General features: G+C 48.4%; 1 protein-coding gene across 3 annotated transcripts in view; it reads left to right on the forward strand.

Annotated features, from left to right (window-relative positions):
- The window catches only part of LOC137532547 (histone-lysine N-methyltransferase PRDM9-like), a 222,808-nt gene that overhangs the window by 176,639 nt on the left and 25,677 nt on the right, over positions 1-20,492 (forward strand). The window lies entirely within an intron of this gene.

The following is a 20,492-nucleotide window of genomic DNA, read 5'->3' on the forward strand; positions in this document are numbered from 1 at the left end:
CTGTATTTTTTGGACTAAGACTCCCTTTTTCTCCCCCAAAAGTAGGGGGGAAAAAGTCACTGCGTCTAATAGTCCAAATACAGTAAGTTCCTGACTTGTGAACGCCTGCCAATATGAACCTCCAACCCATCTCAATGTCAGGGACTCCCTGTACTGTGATCATGCTTAGGAGGACACAGGGGGACAAACGGAGGACATGAGGACACAAAGGGGCATTGTAACGATTGCGGAACTTTCTCCGTGATCAGCGCACAACGCGTGCGCTGATACGGCGGAAATCCTCCACAAGCGTAAAATTGCAGGCACCCAGCAAAAGGTGCTACGCACCCGTAGAGGGAAGTTCCTGTCGGCAGATGGCGCTGGGGAGTGCAGAGGAACCAATCCTCTGTACCTCCACAAATGCCAGACAGGAATTGTACGAAGCGCAGAACGCAATCGCAAGAGAAGCGATTGCGAATGAGAACGAGCAAAGGGACAGGTTGTATGTGTGTGCGCCAACCTAATCGCCACCCCGTGAGAGGTGCGATCGCCAGACGTGACACAAGGCAGATCAGAACAGAATACGAGGGTAGCAAAGACACAGCAAATAATACAATGAGAATAACAAGGAAAATAACAAACGCTAACTGAACGCGAACACCACACTCATTCGCAACAGTGCACGCGTTCGTGCGCGGTCTCCACGTGATAAGCACAATAGAGACAAGCACGCCTAACTAACCATCGACAGACAAACATGTAACAGAGGACGCGAGCGCTTGCTTAACGGTTACTTCACCGAGCCTCCAGCAAGCGTTCGTAGCAGACAAGACAGACACACGAAAAAAGGGACAAGCGACAGATAGGATCCACAGCACTAGCGAAAGTGGCTAGCGCGATCCAGGAAGACAGAACAGAAGGATCCACAGCACTAGCGCTAGGCGAGTGCGATCCAGGCAGACAGAGTAGCAGAACAGAAGGATCCACAGCACTAGTGAAAGTGGCTAGCGCGATCCAGGTACAGAGTAGCAGAACAGAAGGATCCACAGCACTAGCGGAAAGTGGCTAGCGCGATCCAAGGAGACAGAACAGAAGGATCCACAGCGCTAGCGCAAGATGCCAGCGCGATCCAAGTGAGACAGATCAGAAGAGATAGCTGGTAGCAACCGCTGCACCAGCTATACTCCAAGAACAGAGATCAGAACTATTTCCTGTCGACCACCGCTGGGACAGGACAATAGCAACAGAACAAACAAACAGATAAGCAATCCTAACTCCACTAAGGAAACCTGCCTAGTGCAGTTTTCCAGGAATTACTCTAAGCTGATCTTCAAACAGAGAGTAAGGCTGACACTCCTCCAGAGTGTTTCACAGGAAGACTCCTTATGACCAGCGAAGCATTGTGGGAAACACATAGTACTTATAGTACACGCCTCTAATGAATGTGGCGAGGCAATTTGCATGACAACGTATGCAAATTCCTCAGCAAGCACAAGCTGCAAAACTGACAGAAGCTCTTCTTTCCAGAGTCCTACAGCATGCAAACCTAAACAATGGTCAAAAAGCTGCCTGCCTGCACAGGCAGCTGAGCAGATCATTACAGTACCCCCCCCCCCCTCCAGGGTCGAATTCCAGACGACCCTCAAAACTGCTATTAGCAAAAGACTCCAAGCGAAGACTCATGAAGGTCGGGACAGCCCGACAAGGTCCAATTGCAGAGTCAGTCCACCCGAAACCGACCTCATCGGAAACAGAAGCCACCAAAACATGCCCATCAGCACTACAAGTCTCAGCGTAACACCCATCAGGACTGTGGATACCAGAGAAGAAGCCACCGACACCCTCCAGACAATACCCACCACCTTCCAAGGAGCGTCCGAAAATACCAAATATGCCACAAAACCTGTTTGAAGTGTCTCTTTCAAAACAAAAGCCGCTGTTGATCGTATTCAGGGTACCAAGCAAAACTTCTCTCGAAATCTCCCAGAACGCCTTGAAGCTCCGCAGAGATTCCAAGAAGCCAGAACGCTCACCAGGCTCACATGGAGAGCTACCAAGCACCCCCATGGAACCTATGACAGCTCCAGATTCAGAATTAGCAGGACACCCATCAAGATCAGGACTTTCAGGGACCACTTCTGGGCATGCAAGCTGGCAGGCTAAATCAGAACATGTCTCCACCGAGAAAGCATCTGAGTACGCTGGTAACTGAGGCACACTTGGGCTTTCTGGGTCACAGAGCACACTGGGGTACACCAGCACAGGAGAAACCTCAGGACATGTCGGGGAACTGCCAACCTCAGAGTCCGGCATGACCAGACCAAAACCAGGACCGGGCAGAAAATCATCACGAGTAGAGGTCACAGGTACTGGTACTTCAAAAGAAGACTCGGTCTCAGGCTTAGAGATCTCAATGACTGTAATGGTATCTGACAGAAATTCATCATTGACTACACATGACTGAAGCTCCACCAGAGCTGAAATGGTAGCCAGCAAGGCAGCAATGCCTACGGAAGAGGGCAACACCTCAGAAGGACTTGGGGGGCAGGAGACATCTCCCACAAGTTCTGCACCCTTTGGGAGGAACTCGGAGACATCCAGAACATCAAACAAGACCTCAGAAACATCATTTTCCAGGTTTTCTAAGAAGGATTCTGAACTATCCATGTTACAGGGCAAAACTGGAACTTTATCTTGTGAACAGGGCAGATGTCCCAGGAATGGTTCCACCATAACCTGAGACTGAACTTCATCATAATTAGCGGGATGTACAGGAATATTTACTGGAACACACACTGACTCCCTAACTTCATTCTCACTGTACCCAGAATTCTGTGTGGCAGTCAAACTAGCTTGTAACTCCAAAACTGCAGAAAAACAGGTGAGTATAGTGGCAATACCTAGACGAGCCTCTAGGGACACTGCAGGGGATTCTAAGCAAGGCCACATTGACTCATCCAGAGTACAGGGTGCAGAATCAGCACTTCCCTCAGAGCAAGAAAGGGGCTCACAAACGTCAGTGTGAAAGGAAAAGATGTTTTCATTCATGGTACAGGGCAGGTTCAGAGAAAGCGTCTCTGAACAAGGCAAAGAAGGTTCAGCATCAGATTCGCAAAACCGAAGTGCTGTCTCACTCTTAGATTCGGCTAACAATGTTGAATCCGAGGAATCAGAACGCAAAACCTGCGAATCAAAAATCACTTTAGGTTGTGAAACTGACGCTTCCATAGCGCAAACCTCCGCGATCTGCGGAGCAGACTGCAAGGCATGTAGGATCGAAACACTGGAGCAACTGTCATCAGGCAATGGGCCCTTACAGGTGTGAACAGGGTGAGACAGAGACTCATCTGTAGAAGAAATAGCGACATCAACAGGATAAACTTTATTAGGCATATTAATTTTACTTTTGACGCTGCATAGTCGAGAAATTTTCCCCATAGCAGGGTCACAGACGTAAGATCTCAAAGATCTGTTTCTAAATGACAAAGGATCCCACGCATCCTTGAGGAAACCGGCAGACTCATGCCGATCACAATCTGCAGGAACATCCGAGAAACAGACATCTGATCGCACAGATTCAAACTGCACACTGTCAGGAGCGAATCCTTCAGAATTCGCACAGGAATCAACCACAGCGGCACACTCATTCATTTCAAATTGCACAAAGTCAAGACTCTCATGCTTTACCCCAGAAAGGCAGGAACAATCATCCGACAACGATGTCTCTTTATTGGAATCAATTGGTTGGCGTGTGTGCAACTCATCCAAAATCGTCTGCCACACATAAATCACCAGATCCACATCACCCTCGTCACATTCATCGGAATCAATCAAAAGGTACATAGAATTGAGACAATCATTCAAGACTTCCTCGCTTTTTGCGATGTAAAAATCGCAAAAGGCTTTCCAATCAAAATCGAATTCTTCCAGCAAGGCCCCAACATCCCAGGAAGCAAATGGGGGTCCAAACAGGCCAGTATCCAGATAATCTCCATAGGGGTGGAGTTCAGGAACAAGAACAGATTTTTTAACTGCTTTAATATAGTGTGCAAACCTACCTATAGCAGGATCCACATAAGCTTTGGATTGGGGCAAAAAAGCCGGAGACGGAACAACATCATTATAAACATCAATAGGGAGTGTTTTATTCCGATGCTTGCGTTTTTTAGTTTTCCTCTTTTTAGCCACTTTGCATGTCTGCTGTTTAAAACCTGAAGTGGCAACAGACACATTGAACTGATTGTCATACTGAAAAGTTTTGCATGGAAGGGAAAGATCAGCTGACTTATCAGCAGCTACACATTCAATCAGAGCAGGTGGTAAGCCAGGCAGTTTAAACCAGTGAGAGAATATCACTGCAAGCAACTGATACAGATTACTATTCCAAGAATTATTTTTTAGCACATCATATGCCCAGGTGAACAAATCATCTTTTAAGAGCACATAGGCAAACTGAAGAGCCGACGTAGACGGATCAGTAATCTGAAAGGTGGGATCCAGACAAAACCTCACACATTCAGAAAGAAATTCCGCCTTGGTCTCTGAGTTTAGCCTTTTAAAGCTCTCAAAGACACAGGACCCAAACTCGACAAAATCGTAAAAATCGGAATTTCCGTCTACACTGGGGTTTTGGGTTGGGCTGGTCATACTGTAACGATTGCGGAACTTTCTCCGTGATCAGCGCACAACGCGTGCGCTGATACGGCGGAAATCCTCCACAAGCGTATAATTGCAGGCACCCAGCAAAAGGTGCTACGCACCCGTAGAGGGAAATTCCTGTCGGCAGATGGCGCTGGGGAGTGCAGAGGAACCAATCCTCTGTACCTCCACAAATGCCAGACAGAAATTGTACGAAGCGCAGAATGCTATCGCAAGAGAAGCGATTGCGAATGAGAACGAGCAAAGGGACAGGTTGTATGTGTGTGCGCCAACCTAGTCGCCACCCCGCGACAGTGCACACACAACAGCAGATATGAAATAGGAACGCGATCGCGAGAGGTGCGATCGCCAGACGTGACACAAGGCAGATCAGAACAGAATACGAGGGTAGCAAAGGCACAGCAAATAATACAATGAGAATAACAAGGAAAATAACAAACGCTAACTGAACGCGAACACCGCACTCATTCGCAACAGTGCACGCGTTCGTGCGCGGTCTCCACGTGATAAGCACAATAGAGACAAGCACGCCTAACTAACCATTGACAGACAAACATGTAACAGAGGACGCGAGCGCTTGCTTAACGGTTACTTCACCGAGCCTCCAGCAAGCGTTCGTAGCAGACAAGACAGACACACGAAAAAAGGGACAAGCGACAGATAGGATCCACAGCACTAGCGAAAGTGGCTAGCGCGATCCTGGAAGACAGAACAGAAGGATCCACAGCACTCGCGCTAGGCGAGTGCGATCCAGGCAGACAGAGTAGCAGAACAGAAGGATCCACAGCACTAGTGAAAGTGGCTAGCGCGATCCAGGTACAGAGTAGCAGAACAGAAGGATCCACAGCACTAGCGGAAAGTGGCTAGCGCGATCCAAGGAGACAGAACAGAAGGATCCACAGCGCTAGCGCAAGATGCCAGCGCGATCCAAGTGAGACAGATCAGAAGAGATAGCTGGTAGCAACCGCTGCACCAGCTATACTCCAAGAACAGAGATCAGAACTATTTCCTGTCGACCACCGCTGGGACAGGACAATAGCAACAGAACAAACAAACAGATAAGCAATCCTAACTGCACTAAGGAAACCTGCCTAGTGCAGTTTTCCAGGAATTATTCTAAGCTGATCTTCAAACAGAGAGTAAGGCTGACACTCCTCCAGAGTGTTTCACAGGAAGACTCCTTATGACCAGCGAAGCATTGTGGGAAACACATAGTACTTATAGTACACGCCTCCAATGAATGTGGCCAGGCAATTTGCATGACAACGTATGCAAATTCCTCAGCAAGCACAAGCTGCAAAACTGACAGAAGCTCTTCTTTCCAGAGTCCTGCAGCATGCAAACCTAAACAATGGTCAAAAAGCTGCCTGCCTGCCTGCACAGGCAGCTGAGCAGATCATTACAGGCATAGAGGAGGACACAAGGAGGACAGAGGCAGACACATGAGGGACACAGGAGGACACAAGGGGGACAGAGGAGGACACAGGGAGACACAAGAGGTACAAGGGGGCATGAGGTACAAAGGGGGCATAATCCACAAGATGCCCCTTTACCATGGATGTACCAGGTTTAGTATATATATTTTTCCCCTGTTTTTTGTCCTCTAAATCTAGGTGCGTCTTATGGTCAGGAGCGTCTTATAGTCCAAAAATACGGTATTTTGTGGTCACCAAACAGCATGTGCGCATTATGTGCTGTCAAAAAAGTAGCATGTCTCAAGAAAAAAAATGAATTTTTAAATTTTACTCAATTTTTCTAATCAAAATTGAAAAAAGACCAGAGGGTCAAATCCCTAATTATACCCCTTGTTGAATACGTTGGTGGTCTAGTTTTCTAGATGAGGTGATCTTGGGGGATATTCAATGGTTTTGTACCTTTAGCCCTACTATAAATGAAGTACTAAAAAAACTTGCTTTACATTTTTAGTCTTCCGAAAACCAAATGCATACAATTTTTCTGTGACATGCAATAATACCAAATTCAAAATAAATACACAAATGTGGTGTCTCTACACTCGAGAGACATTGAAAAAAGTTTTAGGAAAAAAATACATTTTAACTCCCCTTTAACCACTTTCCCCACCACTACAGTATATCTACGTCAGCTGTGGCACCCTCCAAGCCACAGCGACGTAGATATACTGACCTGGCTGCAGCCCTGCTGTGCACGATCGGGTGCTCTTCAGAGCGCACCCTCCGGCACTGTCAGCTGCAATACTAATTGGCGCAAGGGAACGTGTTCCCTTTTGGCCAATTAGTCCACCCCCTCCCATGAACGATCGCTGCAGTAGTGAACTGCAGCGATCCTTCATCTGTCCCCCTCGGCGCACAAATAGTAAAAAAAAAAATCCACCAGCAAGCAGCCACACTCACCTACATGAAGTCATCAAGCCGGGACCCGGGTTACCGGCAATATGCGGCTGACTGCAGAGCGGGAATCGGAGGATCAGACTTCAGGACAGTCGCAGGACCGAGGTAAGGTGAGTGAGACTGCCTGCTTGTGCATTTTTTGTACTATTTCTGCACGGAGGGGGCTGCCCTTATGGGGGGGGGCATCTGGCTATCGATCCTGGGGGGTGGGGGCAGGATATATAAAAGGGGGGTTCATGTTTGCTGGGGGGCATCTAATTGACTAAGGGGAGGGGGGGATTTACTAATTTGGTGCATCTGGGCACCTGGGGGGGGGCAATAATCATATACTGGGGGCATATTTGGCTATAATGGGGGTCAGTACTAATCCTGGGAGTACATCTGGCCATAATGGGGGTAATCCTGTTCCGGGGACACATATGGCCATGAAGAGGGGCACTATTCCTGGGGGTGCGTCTGTCAATCTTTTCTGGGGCTTTCAAACACAGGGGATATATGTGGCTATGCTAGGGGGGCTGATATTGGGGACACATCTGGCTATACTGGGGGAGGCGGTGATACTGGGGACACATCTGGATATCTATACTGGGGCAACTTTAACTGGCGGCACAGTTTTTATGTCAAATCGCACTTTTTATTTCCAAATAGAAATTGGTCAAAATGTAGAAATAATGCATTTTTTTAAATTTTCCCACTTTGTCCTATTAAAATGCATAGAAAGGAACATTTTACTTCGTACCAAATACCGACCAATGAAAGCTTAGTTTGTCTTGAAAAAAAACGATATATAGATCATTTAAGTGGCACGAGTAGAGATTAAGTTATTGCTGATTAAAAAGGGACACCGCTAAAGCGTCAAAGCTAGTGTTGGGCGAACAGTGTTCGCCACTGTTCGGGTTCTGCAGAACATCACCCTGTTCGGGTGATGTTCGAGTTCGGCCGAACACCTGATGGTGCTCGGCCAAACCGTTCGGCCACATGGCCGAACTAAGAGCGCATGGCCGAACGTTCCCCGAACGTTCGGCTAGCGCTGTGATTGGCCGAACGGGTCACGTGGTTCGGACCCGAACGCGCTCTGATTGGCCGAACAGTCACGTGGTTCGGGTAAATAAATACCCGAACCACGTCATATCTCCGCCATTTCTCTGTGGGTTTAGCTTTGGGTAGGCAGGCAGGGTAGTTCGCTCTCCAGCCACGCTAGCCAGGGTCCCCCCCAGTCATTGTGTGTCGCTGCTGGGAACAGTAGTACACCGCTCGCTCAGCCACACTATATATAGCATTGTTTACTGCCACTGTGTACCTCGCTCAGCCACACTATATATAGCATTGTTTACTGCCACTCTGTGTACACGGCTCAGCCAGACTATATAGCATTGTGTGTACTGCCACTGTGTACCTCGCTCAGCCAGACTATATAGCATTGTTTACTGCCACTCTGTGTACACCGCTCAGCCAGACTATATAGCATTGTGTGTACTGCCACTGTGTACCTCGCTCAGCCCGTCTATATAGCATTGTTTACTGCCACTCTGTGTACACCGCTCAGCCAGACTATATAGCATTGTGTGTACTGCCACTCTGTGTACACCGCTCAGCCAGACTATATAGCATTGTGTGTACTGCCACTCTGTGTACACCGCTCAGCCAGACTATATAGCATTGTGTGTACTGCCACTCTGTGTACACCGCTCAGCCAGACTATATAGCATTGTTTACTGCCACTCTGTGTACACGGCTCAGCCAGACTATATAGCATTGTGTGTACTGCCACTCTGTGTACACCGCTCAGCCAGACTATATAGCATTGTTTACTGCCACTCTGTGTACACCACTCAGCCAGACTATATAGCATTGTTTACTGCCACTCTGTGTACACCGCTCAGCCAGACTATATAGCATTGTGTGTACTGCCACTCTGTGTACACCGCTCAGCCAGACTATATAGCATTGTGTGTACTGCTACTCTGTGTACACCGCTCAGCCAGACTATATAGCATTGTGTGTACTGCCACTCTGTGTACACCGCTCAGCCAGACTATATAGCATTGTGTGTACTGCCACTCTGTGTACACCGCTCAGCCAGACTATATAGCATTGTTTACTGCCACTCTGTGTACACCGCTCAGCCAGACTATATAGCATTGTGTGTACTGCCACTCTGTGTACACCGCTCAGCCAGACTATATAGCATTGTGTGTACTGCCACTCTGTGTACACCGCTCAGCCAGACTATATAGCATTGTGTGTACTGCCACTCTGTGTACACCGCTCAGCCAGACTATATAGCATTGTGTGTACTGCCACTCTGTGTACACCGCTCAGCCAGACTATATAGCATTGTTTACTGCCACTCTGTGTACACGGCTCAGCCAGACTATATAGCATTGTGTGTACTGCCACTCTGTGTACACCGCTCAGCCAGACTATATAGCATTGTTTACTGCCACTCTGTGTACACCACTCAGCCAGACTATATAGCATTGTTTACTGCCACTCTGTGTACACCGCTCAGCCAGACTATATAGCATTGTGTGTACTGCCACTCTGTGTACACCGCTCAGCCAGACTATATAGCATTGTGTGTACTGCTACTCTGTGTACACCGCTCAGCCAGACTATATAGCATTGTGTGTACTGCCACTCTGTGTACACCGCTCAGCCAGACTATATAGCATTGTGTGTACTGCCACTCTGTGTACACCGCTCAGCCAGACTATATAGCATTGTTTACTGCCACTCTGTGTACACCGCTCAGCCAGACTATATAGCATTGTGTGTACTGCCACTCTGTGTACACCGCTCAGCCAGACTATATAGCATTGTGTGTACTGCCACTCTGTGTACACCGCTCAGCCAGACTATATAGCATTGTGTGTACTGCCACTCTGTGTACACCGCTCAGCCAGACTATATAGCATTGTTTACTGCCACTCTGTGTACACGGCTCAGCCACACTATATAGCATTGTGTGTACTGCCACTCTGTGTACACCGCTCAGCCAGACTATATAGCATTGTGTGTACTGCCACTCTGTGTACACCGCTCAGCCAGACTATATAGCATTGTTTACTGCCACTCTGTGTACACGGCTCAGCCACACTATATAGCATTGTTTACTGCAACTCTGTGTACACAGCTCAGCCACACTATATAGCATTGTGTGTACTGCCACTCTGTGTACACAGCTCAGCCAGACTAAATAGCATTGTGTGTACTGCCACTTTGTGTACACCGCTCAGCCAGACTATATAGCATTGTTTACTGCCACTCTGTGTCTGCTGGGAACAGTAGTACACCGCTCACCCGCCACTGTATAGCATTGTGCTCTGTGTCACTGCTGGCAATAGTGGTACACCGCTCACCCACCACTGTATAGCATTTCTGTACTGCCACTGTACTGCTGCCAGTCAGCGTGTACTTTAAGGATAAGTGAAATGAGGAAGAAATCCGGTGAAAGAGGGAGGGGCAAGGGAAGAGGTGTTTCCCCTGACGGTTCACGTACAGGCCACAGGGGAGCACCCAAGAAAACCCACTCAATACCGCCCATGTTGTCCAGGACAACAACCCTCACAGATCCAAAAGAACAGGACCAGATAATTACTTGGATGACCTCTCAAGCGTCCAGCAGTGGGTTAAGCAGCACCAGCACATCACGCACGAGGTCCGAGTCCTCAGCCAGTTACAAGGAGCCAGTGGGCACAAAGCTGACACAACCGGCAGCGACACCACGCACACAACTGCCAGATAACCAGTCCGATGAATTACCTCAGGACACAATGGGGTATTCGCAGGAGCTATTCCCAGGCCAACAAACTTCCACCTTTGAAAGGTCAATGGAGGAACAGCCAGAAATGTTGTGCCCGGATTCACAACCATTAACTGTGGGAAATGCACCGGGCACTGAAATACAAGGCGAGTCCGAGGACTTTGAAACCCAAATCCCAGAGCAAGTTGGGCAGGAGGGGTTGCAATTGCAGGAGGTCGGCCGAGAAGCTCTGGAAGACGATGTTGGAGTGAGCTGCGCAGAGGTTGTTCTGGGGAGCTCTACTCCATGGCGGCGGCCCCCCACAATGACATATGACGAGTTTGAGGAGATGGAAGAGGAGGGTATGGACAATGTGGACAGAGACCCAGATTTTGTTTGTGAACGAGAACATCGCCGTCATAGCAGCAGCACAGATGAGTCTGTTGAAGAACCCACTGCTGCACGAGTTCGCCTTGTGCCACAAGGTAGGCGGCGCGCAATTTCAGGCACCACAAGCGTGGAAGTTCAAGTGAGAGGCAAAAGAGGAGCAAACAGAAATTGCCAGCAAGGCAGGTGCTCCAAAGTCTGGGCTTTCTTTGAAGACTGCACTGAGGATGTTACCATGGCGATTTGCAAGGTGTACAAGACCCGCCTGAGCAGGGGGAAAAGTATTAACAACCTCTCCACCACCAGCATGAGCCGCCACATGCTATCCAAACATCCCACTCTTTGGGCAAACGCGGCAGGACAGGGTACCAGCAACACTGCCTCCCTTGGGTTCACCAGACTCACCACCAGACCCGCCTCAGCAGCAGCAGTAGCCCAGCCATTGCGTGGTTCACAACATTCACAAACATCAGACGACGCTGACACTGTCACTTTCCGGAGTAGTGCTCTTGAGGTCTCCCAGTCTTCATCAAACACAACAACCAACAGCCCTTCCGTGTGCAGCGCTACGGTTCAGTTGTCTGTCTCGGAGATGTTTGAGCGCAAGAGGAAATTGCCAGCAAATGACCCCCGGGCCGTGGCAGTAACAGCCAGCATAGCCAAGCTTCTGGCCTGCGAAATGCTGCCATATCAAGTGGTGGAGACAAACAGCTTCAAGGGCATGATGTCAGTGGCCATCCCACGTTACGTGGTTCCCAGCCGCTACCACTTTGCGCGCTCTGCAGTGCCTGAGTTGCATGAGCACGTGGTCAGCAAAATAACCCGAAGCTTGAAGAATGCCGTTGCCTGCAAGGTTCACCTCACCACTGACACCTGGCGAAGTGCGTTCGGCCAGGGTCGATACATCTCCCTTACCGCGCACTGGGTGAACCTTGTGGAGCCTGGCAGCGATTCCTCACCTGCTACGGCGCGGGTGTTGCCCACGCCGCAAACAGCTGCACCGCCGTCCCTCCCACTGGATAACAACAGCAGCACCTACCTCTCTGACTCCTTCTCCTCCAACGCATCTCAAAGCTGTACCTCATCCGGAAACGCTAACCCAGCACCAGCAGCAGTAGGATCGTGGAAGCAGTGCAGCACAGCTGTTGGCATGCGTCAGCAAGCGTTGCTAAAGCTGATCTGCCTTGGGGATAAGCAGCACACAGGGGAGGAAATTTGGAGGGGAATAAAGGAACAGACGGATTTGTGGCTGGCACCGCTGGACCTGAAATCGGGCATGGTTGTGTGTGATAATGGGAGTAATCTCATTCGCGCTTTAAGGTTGGCTAAGCTGACACACATCCCTTGCCTGGCGCACGTGATGAACCTAGTAGTTCAGCGGTTCCTGAAGACATACCCAGGTGCGTCGAGTGGCCAAACATTGTAGAAATTCCAGTACTGCTTCGGGGGCACTCGCCAAGATGCAGGAGCGCTTCAATCTCCCCCACCATCGCTTGCTGTGTGATGTCCCTATGTGCTGGAATTCTACGCTGCACATGCTAGCCCGCTTTTGTGAGCAGAAGAGTGCAGTGGTCCAGTACATGACGGCGCAGTACCGAGGCGCATCCGGACAGCTGCCAAGCTTCTGTGGATCCGATTGGGCCAACATGTTGGACCTCTGCCAAGTCCTCCAAAATTTTGAGCAATCCACGTTGCTTGTGAGCAGTGACAACTCTTCAGTCAGCATTACCATACCACTGCTGTGTTTACTGAAGAGGTCAATGTTGAAAATCAAGGAAACAGCTGTCATGATGCAACTGGGGGAATCTGAAGGAGAAAACGATCAGCGTGATGGTACCAACATCAGGCCATCCGCCTCAGGAAACGCTGGCCCCAGCAGCTATGACGAAGAAGAGGAGGAGGAACAGCTGGAGTTGGAGCAGGAATTTCATGCCACCACTGACGAGGGCCAGAGCGGTGCACGTTGGACTTCCACAATTCAGCGCGAATGGTCAGCAGAAGCAGACCAGGAGGAAGGTGACGACTATGATGCATCACAACAACTATCACAACGCTCACAAGAGGATGATGAGGATTCTGGTAGGACTCTGGCACACATGGCTCAATTCATGCTAGACTGCATTGAACGCGACCCACGCATTGTGCGCATTCTGGACAACACCAATTACTGGGTTTATACCCTTCTGGATCCACGGTACAAACACAATGTTCCAAAACTGCTTGAAGAAAGAGTCAGACAGGTCAAAATGGAAGAATACCAGCAGGCCCTTGTGGAGACTTTAGAAAGGAGATTGACATCCTCCCCCTCCTCTAGCCAGTTGTACGCCGACAGACTGACTTCCGCAAACCCAGGACGACCAGGAGGGCAGCAAATAACGCAAGCCGCAGCTAGTGCCCAAAAGGGAATGGTATCGGCAGTGTCCTTGGAGTGGGAAAATTTTCTGACACCCATGCAGCAGCAGCCCACTGAACAGCAAGCGTGCAGATCCACCTCCAACACCGATCGCCTGGAGAAGATGGTCAAGGACTACATGTCAGATGACGTAGCTGTGTCGAACAATCCATCTGCACCCTTCAACTATTGGGTATCGAAGCTAGACACCTGGCACGAACTGGCAATGTACGCAATAGAGGTGCTGGCTTGCCCGGCAGCCAACGTTATGTCGGAACGCTGTTTCAGTGCTGCCGGAGGCATCGTCACAGATCGGCGTATCCGCCTCTCCACAGAAAATGCAGACCGTCTGACTCAAATTAAAATGAATCAATCCTGGATTGGAAACGACTATGCAACACTCCAGGACCCCAACCAAGTAACATGACCAATGAACATCTGGGATGGTTTAGCGTTTCCGGTCCCTGTTTATTGAACCTCTCATCTGTAAAAAGCATTGCTGCTATATCCGCACGCTTTTTGTCCTCATGCAAGGCCTGGGTTGTTGTGTCTCAAAAAGCATGGCCTTCTCCTCCTGCGCCTGCTCCTGTTCCATCACGTGTGCTGCTGCTGCTCCTGGGTTAGCGTTGCCGGTCCCTGTTTATGGAACCTCTTATCTTTATTACATTTATGACTGCATGGCGGTACAAAGCATGCTATCCGCACGCTTTTTGTCCTCATGCAAGGCCTGGGTTGTTGTGTCTCAAAAAGCATGGCCTTCTCCTCCTGCGCCTGCTCCTGTTCCATCACGTCTGCTGCTGCTGGGTTAGCGTTGCCGCGTGGTCCCTGTTTATTGAACCACCTATCTTTATTACATTTATGACTGCATGGCGGTACAAAGCATGCTATCCGCACGCTTCTTGTCCTCATGCAAGGCCTGGGTTGTTGTGTCTCACAAAGCGTGGCCTTCTCCTCCTGCGCCTCCTCCTGTTCCATCACGTCTGCTGCTGCTTGGTTAGCGTTGCCGCGTGGTCCCTGTTTATTGAACCACTTATCTTTATTACATTTATGACTGCATGGCGGTACAAAGCATGCTATCCGCACGCTTCTTGTCCTCATGCAAGGCCTGGGTTGTTGTGTCTCACAAAGCATGGCCTTCTCTTCCTGCGCCTCCTCCTGTTCCATCACGTCTGCTGCTGCTGGGTTAGCGTTGCCGCGTGGTCCCTGTTTATTGAACCACTTATCTTTATTACATTTATGACTGCATAGCAGTACAAAGCATGCTATCCGCACGCTTCTTGTCCTCATGCAAGGCCTGGGTTGTTGTGTCTCACAAAGCGTGGCCTTCCTTCCTGCGCCTCCTCCTGTTCCATCACGTCTGCTGCTGCTGGGTTAGCGTTGCCGGGCGGTCCCTGTTTATTGAACCACTTATCTTTATTACATTTATGACTGCATGGCGGTACAAAGCATGCTATCCGCACGCTTCTTGTCCTCATGCAAGGCCTGGGTTGTTGTGTCTCACAAAGCGTGGCCTTCTCCTCCTGCACCTCCTCCTGTTCCATCACGTCTGCTGCTGCTGGGTTAGCATTGCCGCGTGGTCCCTGTTTATTGAACCACTTATCTTTATTACATTTATGACTGCATGGCGGTACAAAGCATGCTATCCGCACGCTTCTTGTCCTCATGCAAGGCCTGGGTTGTTGTGTCTCACAAAGCGTGGCCTTCTCCTCCTGCGCCTCCTCCTGTTCCATCACGTCTGCTGCTGCTGGGTTAGCGTTGCCGCGTGGTCCCTGTTTATTGAACCACTTATCTTTATTACATTTATGACTGCATGGCGGTACAAAGCATGCTATCCGCACGCTTCTTGTCCTCATGCAAGGCCTGGGTTGTTGTGTCTCACAAAGCGTGGCCTTCTTCTCCTGCGCCTCCTCCTGTTCCATCACGTCTGCTGCTGCTGGGTTAGCGTTGCCGCGTGGTCCCTGTTTATTGAACCACTTATCTTTATTACATTTATGACTGCATGGCGGTACAAAGCATGCTATCCGCACGCTTCTTGTCCTCATGCAAGGCCTGGGTTGTTGTGTCTCAAAGCGTGGCCTTCTCCTCCTGCACCTCCTCCTGTTCCATCACGTCTGCTGCTGCTGGTGCTGGGTTAGTGTTACCGGTCCCTTTTCCTGGAACCTCTTCTCTGTATTACATTTATGACTGCATGGCGAAAAAAAGCATGTTACCTGTGCAAAGAAACATGACATTTTCCACATTTAAAAGACAGTTTTTCCTTTGAAACTTTACAATCAATTTTCTCAAAAACTATAAGCTCTTTTTCAAATATTTTTTTCCTCTTGTACCCACTCCCAAGATGCACATACCCTGCAAATTTGGGGTATGTAGCATATAAGGAAGCTTTACAAAGCACGAAAGTTCGGGTCCCCATTGACTTCCATTATGTTTGGAGTTCGGCGCGAACACCCGAACATCGCGGCGATGTTCGGCGAACGTTCGCGAACCCGAACATCTAGGTGTTCGCCCAACACTAGTCAAAGCTGCTCTGGTCAATAAGGGGAAAACAAGGTCTGGATGCGAAGTGGTTAAAATATATATATATATATTATTTTATTTATTTATTTTTGTAGCGTCAAAGTAAAAAAAAAACATTTTTTTTTTAAATTTTGTGTTTTTATGTATTTTTGGTTTTGTTGTAATATGTGGGATTACATTTTAACATTAGAATTAATCTCTATCCGTTCTGAAAAAAACAATACCTAGATTGTCTATTTCAGAAAAAGTAGTGAAGAATTATAAGCTGTGGAATTGTAACACTCCCAAAGACAAAAAAAAAATGCTCCGGTACTGAGAGCTGCATTCACTGAAGGTGGTTAAAGACTTATTATTATTTACTGTGTTTATAAAGTGTAAAAATATTATGCAGCACTGGACAATAGATAAATGGAGTTAACATACAAGTTAGGACATACAGGTGGCACAGAACAAGAAACAGAATTATGCGTCTTTGAATTTCTTTGGTATGAATAGTTCAACATCTTTGGTAAAATTAATCAAGTCCGTTCTAGCCCGTGAGAAGGTTGACAGTGAGGATGTATGATCAAGCTGGAGACACTAGGAGGGAGGGCCCTGCCAGAGGCTTACAATCTAAAAGAGGGATAGGCGAGCAGGAAAAAGTAAGTCTAGAAGGCTCCTTTGAAGGTAGTGGAAAGTCTGAAGGCTCGTGGAAGCAAGTTCAGGAAGGTAGGAACAGCCCTTGTGAGGTCTTGCAATTATGCATGGGAGTGAAAAGTGCGCAGTAAGACCAGGCGTAGGTCAATGGAGGATCAGAGGGGTAAAGACAGTATTTGCCTGTGGTCAAGATCAGAGATGTTGGTCGGACAAGTCCTGTGCACCGATTTGTTAGCCAAGCACAGAATTTTGAAGTTGATCTTGAAGCAGATGGGGAACCGGTGGAGGGCTTTACAGAGTGGGTTGTGGAGGCACTGTGATGGGAGGAGATGATCAGTCTGGCTGCTGCCTTCATTACCAATTAAAATTAGGTGATGAAGTTTTGCGAAAGGCCTGATAAAAGGGAATTGCAATAGTCTAGCTGGGAGAAGACTAGGGCATGGATGGGGAGTTTGGTGGTGTCAGGGGACAGGTAGGAGAAGATCCTGGAGATGTTTCAGAGGTGAAAGTTGCAGGATTGGGTAATACTTTGCATGTGAGGTGCAAAGCAGAGAGCCAAGCCCAGGGTGACAACTAGGCAGTGGGCTTTGGGGGAAGGGTTAGGGTAGGGATGGCTGTGTTATTGATTGGGGTATGCACATCAGGGAGGGGTGCAGCTGTATGGGGAGGGAATATCAGAAGCACATTCTTGAGCTTCAAAAATCTGGCGGCCATTCAGGAGGAAATGGATTTGAGACAGGAGAAGACTTTGTCTTTGGTGGAGGACAGATCAGGTTTTTTTTGGAAGTTTATCTGGATGTTGTCGACATACAGGTGGTAGTTGCATTCCGCAGGAAAGATGAGTTTCCCAATAGAGGCGGTGTAGAGTGAGAACAGTAAGGGGCCCAGGACAGACACTTGGGGAACACCAATTGAGAGGGGAGTGGGGGTGGAGGAGGAGTCATTGAAGGATGTTGTGAAGGAATGGTGGCCAGGTAGGAAGAGATCCAGGCTAAGGCTAGTTCATGGATACCCATGGACTGAAGGGAATGGAGGAGGAGGGAATTGTCGACTGTGTCAATTGCCAAGGAGAGATCCAGGAGGAGCAGGATCAGTGGCGTACCCAGGGGGGGTTACCGATGCCCAGAACCCCCCCCCTGCTGCAGGGCTAATCCTGGCTGCTATAGTCTTTTTTTTTACTTTAAAATTTCCCCTTAGTACTCCTCTACCCCATCAGCCTTCGCCCTAATCCCCCCTCAGTTCCACAAGGCAGAGGCAGGCAGGTGAATAGGAACTATTTTTCCACAGCGTAAGGACACACTGTCCTCACCAGCCGACAATAAATCTTTAGTACCGGCTGGAGAGAGAGAGCGGAAGCACTCGCAGAGGGAGGATGTCAGCACTGCAGGGGGCTGTGCCTGTGACAGCCGTACAGAGGTGAGAGAGTGGAGGAGTCAGCTCCAGGCACCAGGGCTCTTTAGCACAAAAACAGTCCAGGCTTGTGTGCACTGTGCAGGACTCTACTCATGTTTCCCCAGCACTCTGCTTCCATTAGGATGCAGGCTCTGCCCCGCCCTCTATCTTTTCCCGGCTGCAGAGACCAATTTGAAAGTGAGCTTCTAGCTCTGGCTGCAGTGACATGCTGTGTGACATGCTGTGTGACATGCTGCTGCCCAGCAGCAGAGTGAGGAGCAGAGGAGAGACTGATGCCAGATGTACGGGCTCCAGTTCTAACATGGCATCAGAGAGAAGGTGTGTGTGTGTGGAGGGGGGGAGGGGGGACATATACTTGTGTGTTGTCCATTGCTGTGTTTCTGAAAGTTTCACAAGGACCTTGCAAAGTGTCACTATCCCTTGATAGTGAGGTGAGGTGTCACTATCCCTTGCAATACTGATCACAATGATAATAGTGTACAGGGCAGTCTGCTATTGCAGAGATCAGTTGTACTGAGCATTGTTATGAAGGCTGATATTTGTACTGTGTGAGGTCCTGACTTGTTTATTGTAACCTCACTTGTCTGTGGCTGCCAGGAGGATTCTAAGTAGTCATCTCTCCTGCCCCCCTCCCCCCAAACCTGATATCTCCCTGTCTCTCTCTCTCTTTCCCCTGTGTCACCTCTACAGGATCTGACTATATATGCTGGCTAGCTACAGGGGGATCTGATGATATACACTGGCTAGATACAAGTGGGAAACTGGCTATATACACGTGGATCTGACTATATGCACTGGCTATATAAAAAGGAGATCTGGCTATATGCAGGGGGAATATGACTATGTACACTGGCTATATACAAAGGGGATCTGGCTATATGCAGGGGGAATATGACTATATGCACTGGCTATATAAAAAGGAGATCTGGCTATATGCAGGGGGAATATGACTATATACACTGGCTATATACAAAGGGGATCTGGCTATATGCAGGGGGAATATGACTATGTACACTGGCTATATACAAAGGAGATCTGGCTATATGCAGGGGGAATATGACTATGTACACTGGCTATATACAAAGGGGATCTGGCTATATGCAGGGGGAATATGACTATGTACACTGGCTATATACAAAGGGGATCTGGCTATATGCAGGGGGAATATGACTATGTACACTGGCTATATACAAAGGGGATCTGGCTATATGCAGGGGGAATATGACTATGTACACTGGCTATATACAAAGGGGATCTGGCTATATGCAGGGGGAATATGACTATGTACACTGGCTATATACAAAGGGGATCTGGCTATATGCAGGGGGAATATGACTATGTACACTGGCTATATACAAAGGGGATCTGGCTATATGCAGGGGGAATATGACTATGTACACTGGCTATATACAAAGGGGTTCTGGCTATATACAGGGGGAATATGACTATATACACTGGCAATATACAAAGGGGATCTGGCTATATGCAGGGGGAATATGACTATATACACTGGCTATATACAAGGGGATCTGGCTATATACCCTGGCTATATACAGGGAGGATCTGGCTACATATACTGGCTATATACAAGGAAGATCTGACTGTATACACTGGCTATATACAAGGGATCTGCGTATATACACTGGCTATATTTTTTTTGAGTAGATACAAGGGGGATCTGGTGAAATACAAGGGGGAATGTACTGAACGGGGAGTCATCTGGCTATATACTGTAAATAGGAATCATGTGGTTACCTATCCTACCTGGGGATCATCTAGCTACATATACTGTAAATGGGAGGCTGGGGGGAGAGGAGGCTCCTCTCGCTACCTGTGAGATAAATGGGGGGGTCATCTGGTCACTTATACTAAAGGGAGGGGGTAATTTCGTTATCCATAATAAAGGGGGGTGATCTGGCTACCTAATCACTGCCACATTATATACATTTTGGTGAAACACTACTGCATCATGTGTATTTTGAAGGGAAACACTGCGCATTGTGTGTATTTAGTGGGCAAACGCATGCGCGGTAGTGTGCGGCTTGCCGTAAGAGACCTTTCAGGAACCCCCCCCTTGAAAATCCTGGGTTTGCCCCTGAGGATGGAGTATTTACCTTCAGCTCTTTAGAAGTCTGGATATAAATGTTAAAGGAAAACATAAAGGTGAATAGATGACAATGTCTGTAGATTAAAAAAGTATACAGAAGAAAAAATGTTCACTGGATCAAGTATATAGTATAAAAAGAATTAGAATTACAGAACAAAAGATGGAAGTATACAAATGAAGAAAAGAACAGCAAAGATGAACTTAGGCAGTTCCCAGGAAAAGGAGAAAATATATCCACCAGTGCAAACAAATCAACAAAAAGAAAACAATGTTATAGTGTGGACAATT

Source organism: Hyperolius riggenbachi, chromosome 9 (assembly GCF_040937935.1).
Source record: "Hyperolius riggenbachi isolate aHypRig1 chromosome 9, aHypRig1.pri, whole genome shotgun sequence".
Classification (NCBI taxonomy): domain Eukaryota; kingdom Metazoa; phylum Chordata; class Amphibia; order Anura; family Hyperoliidae; genus Hyperolius; species Hyperolius riggenbachi.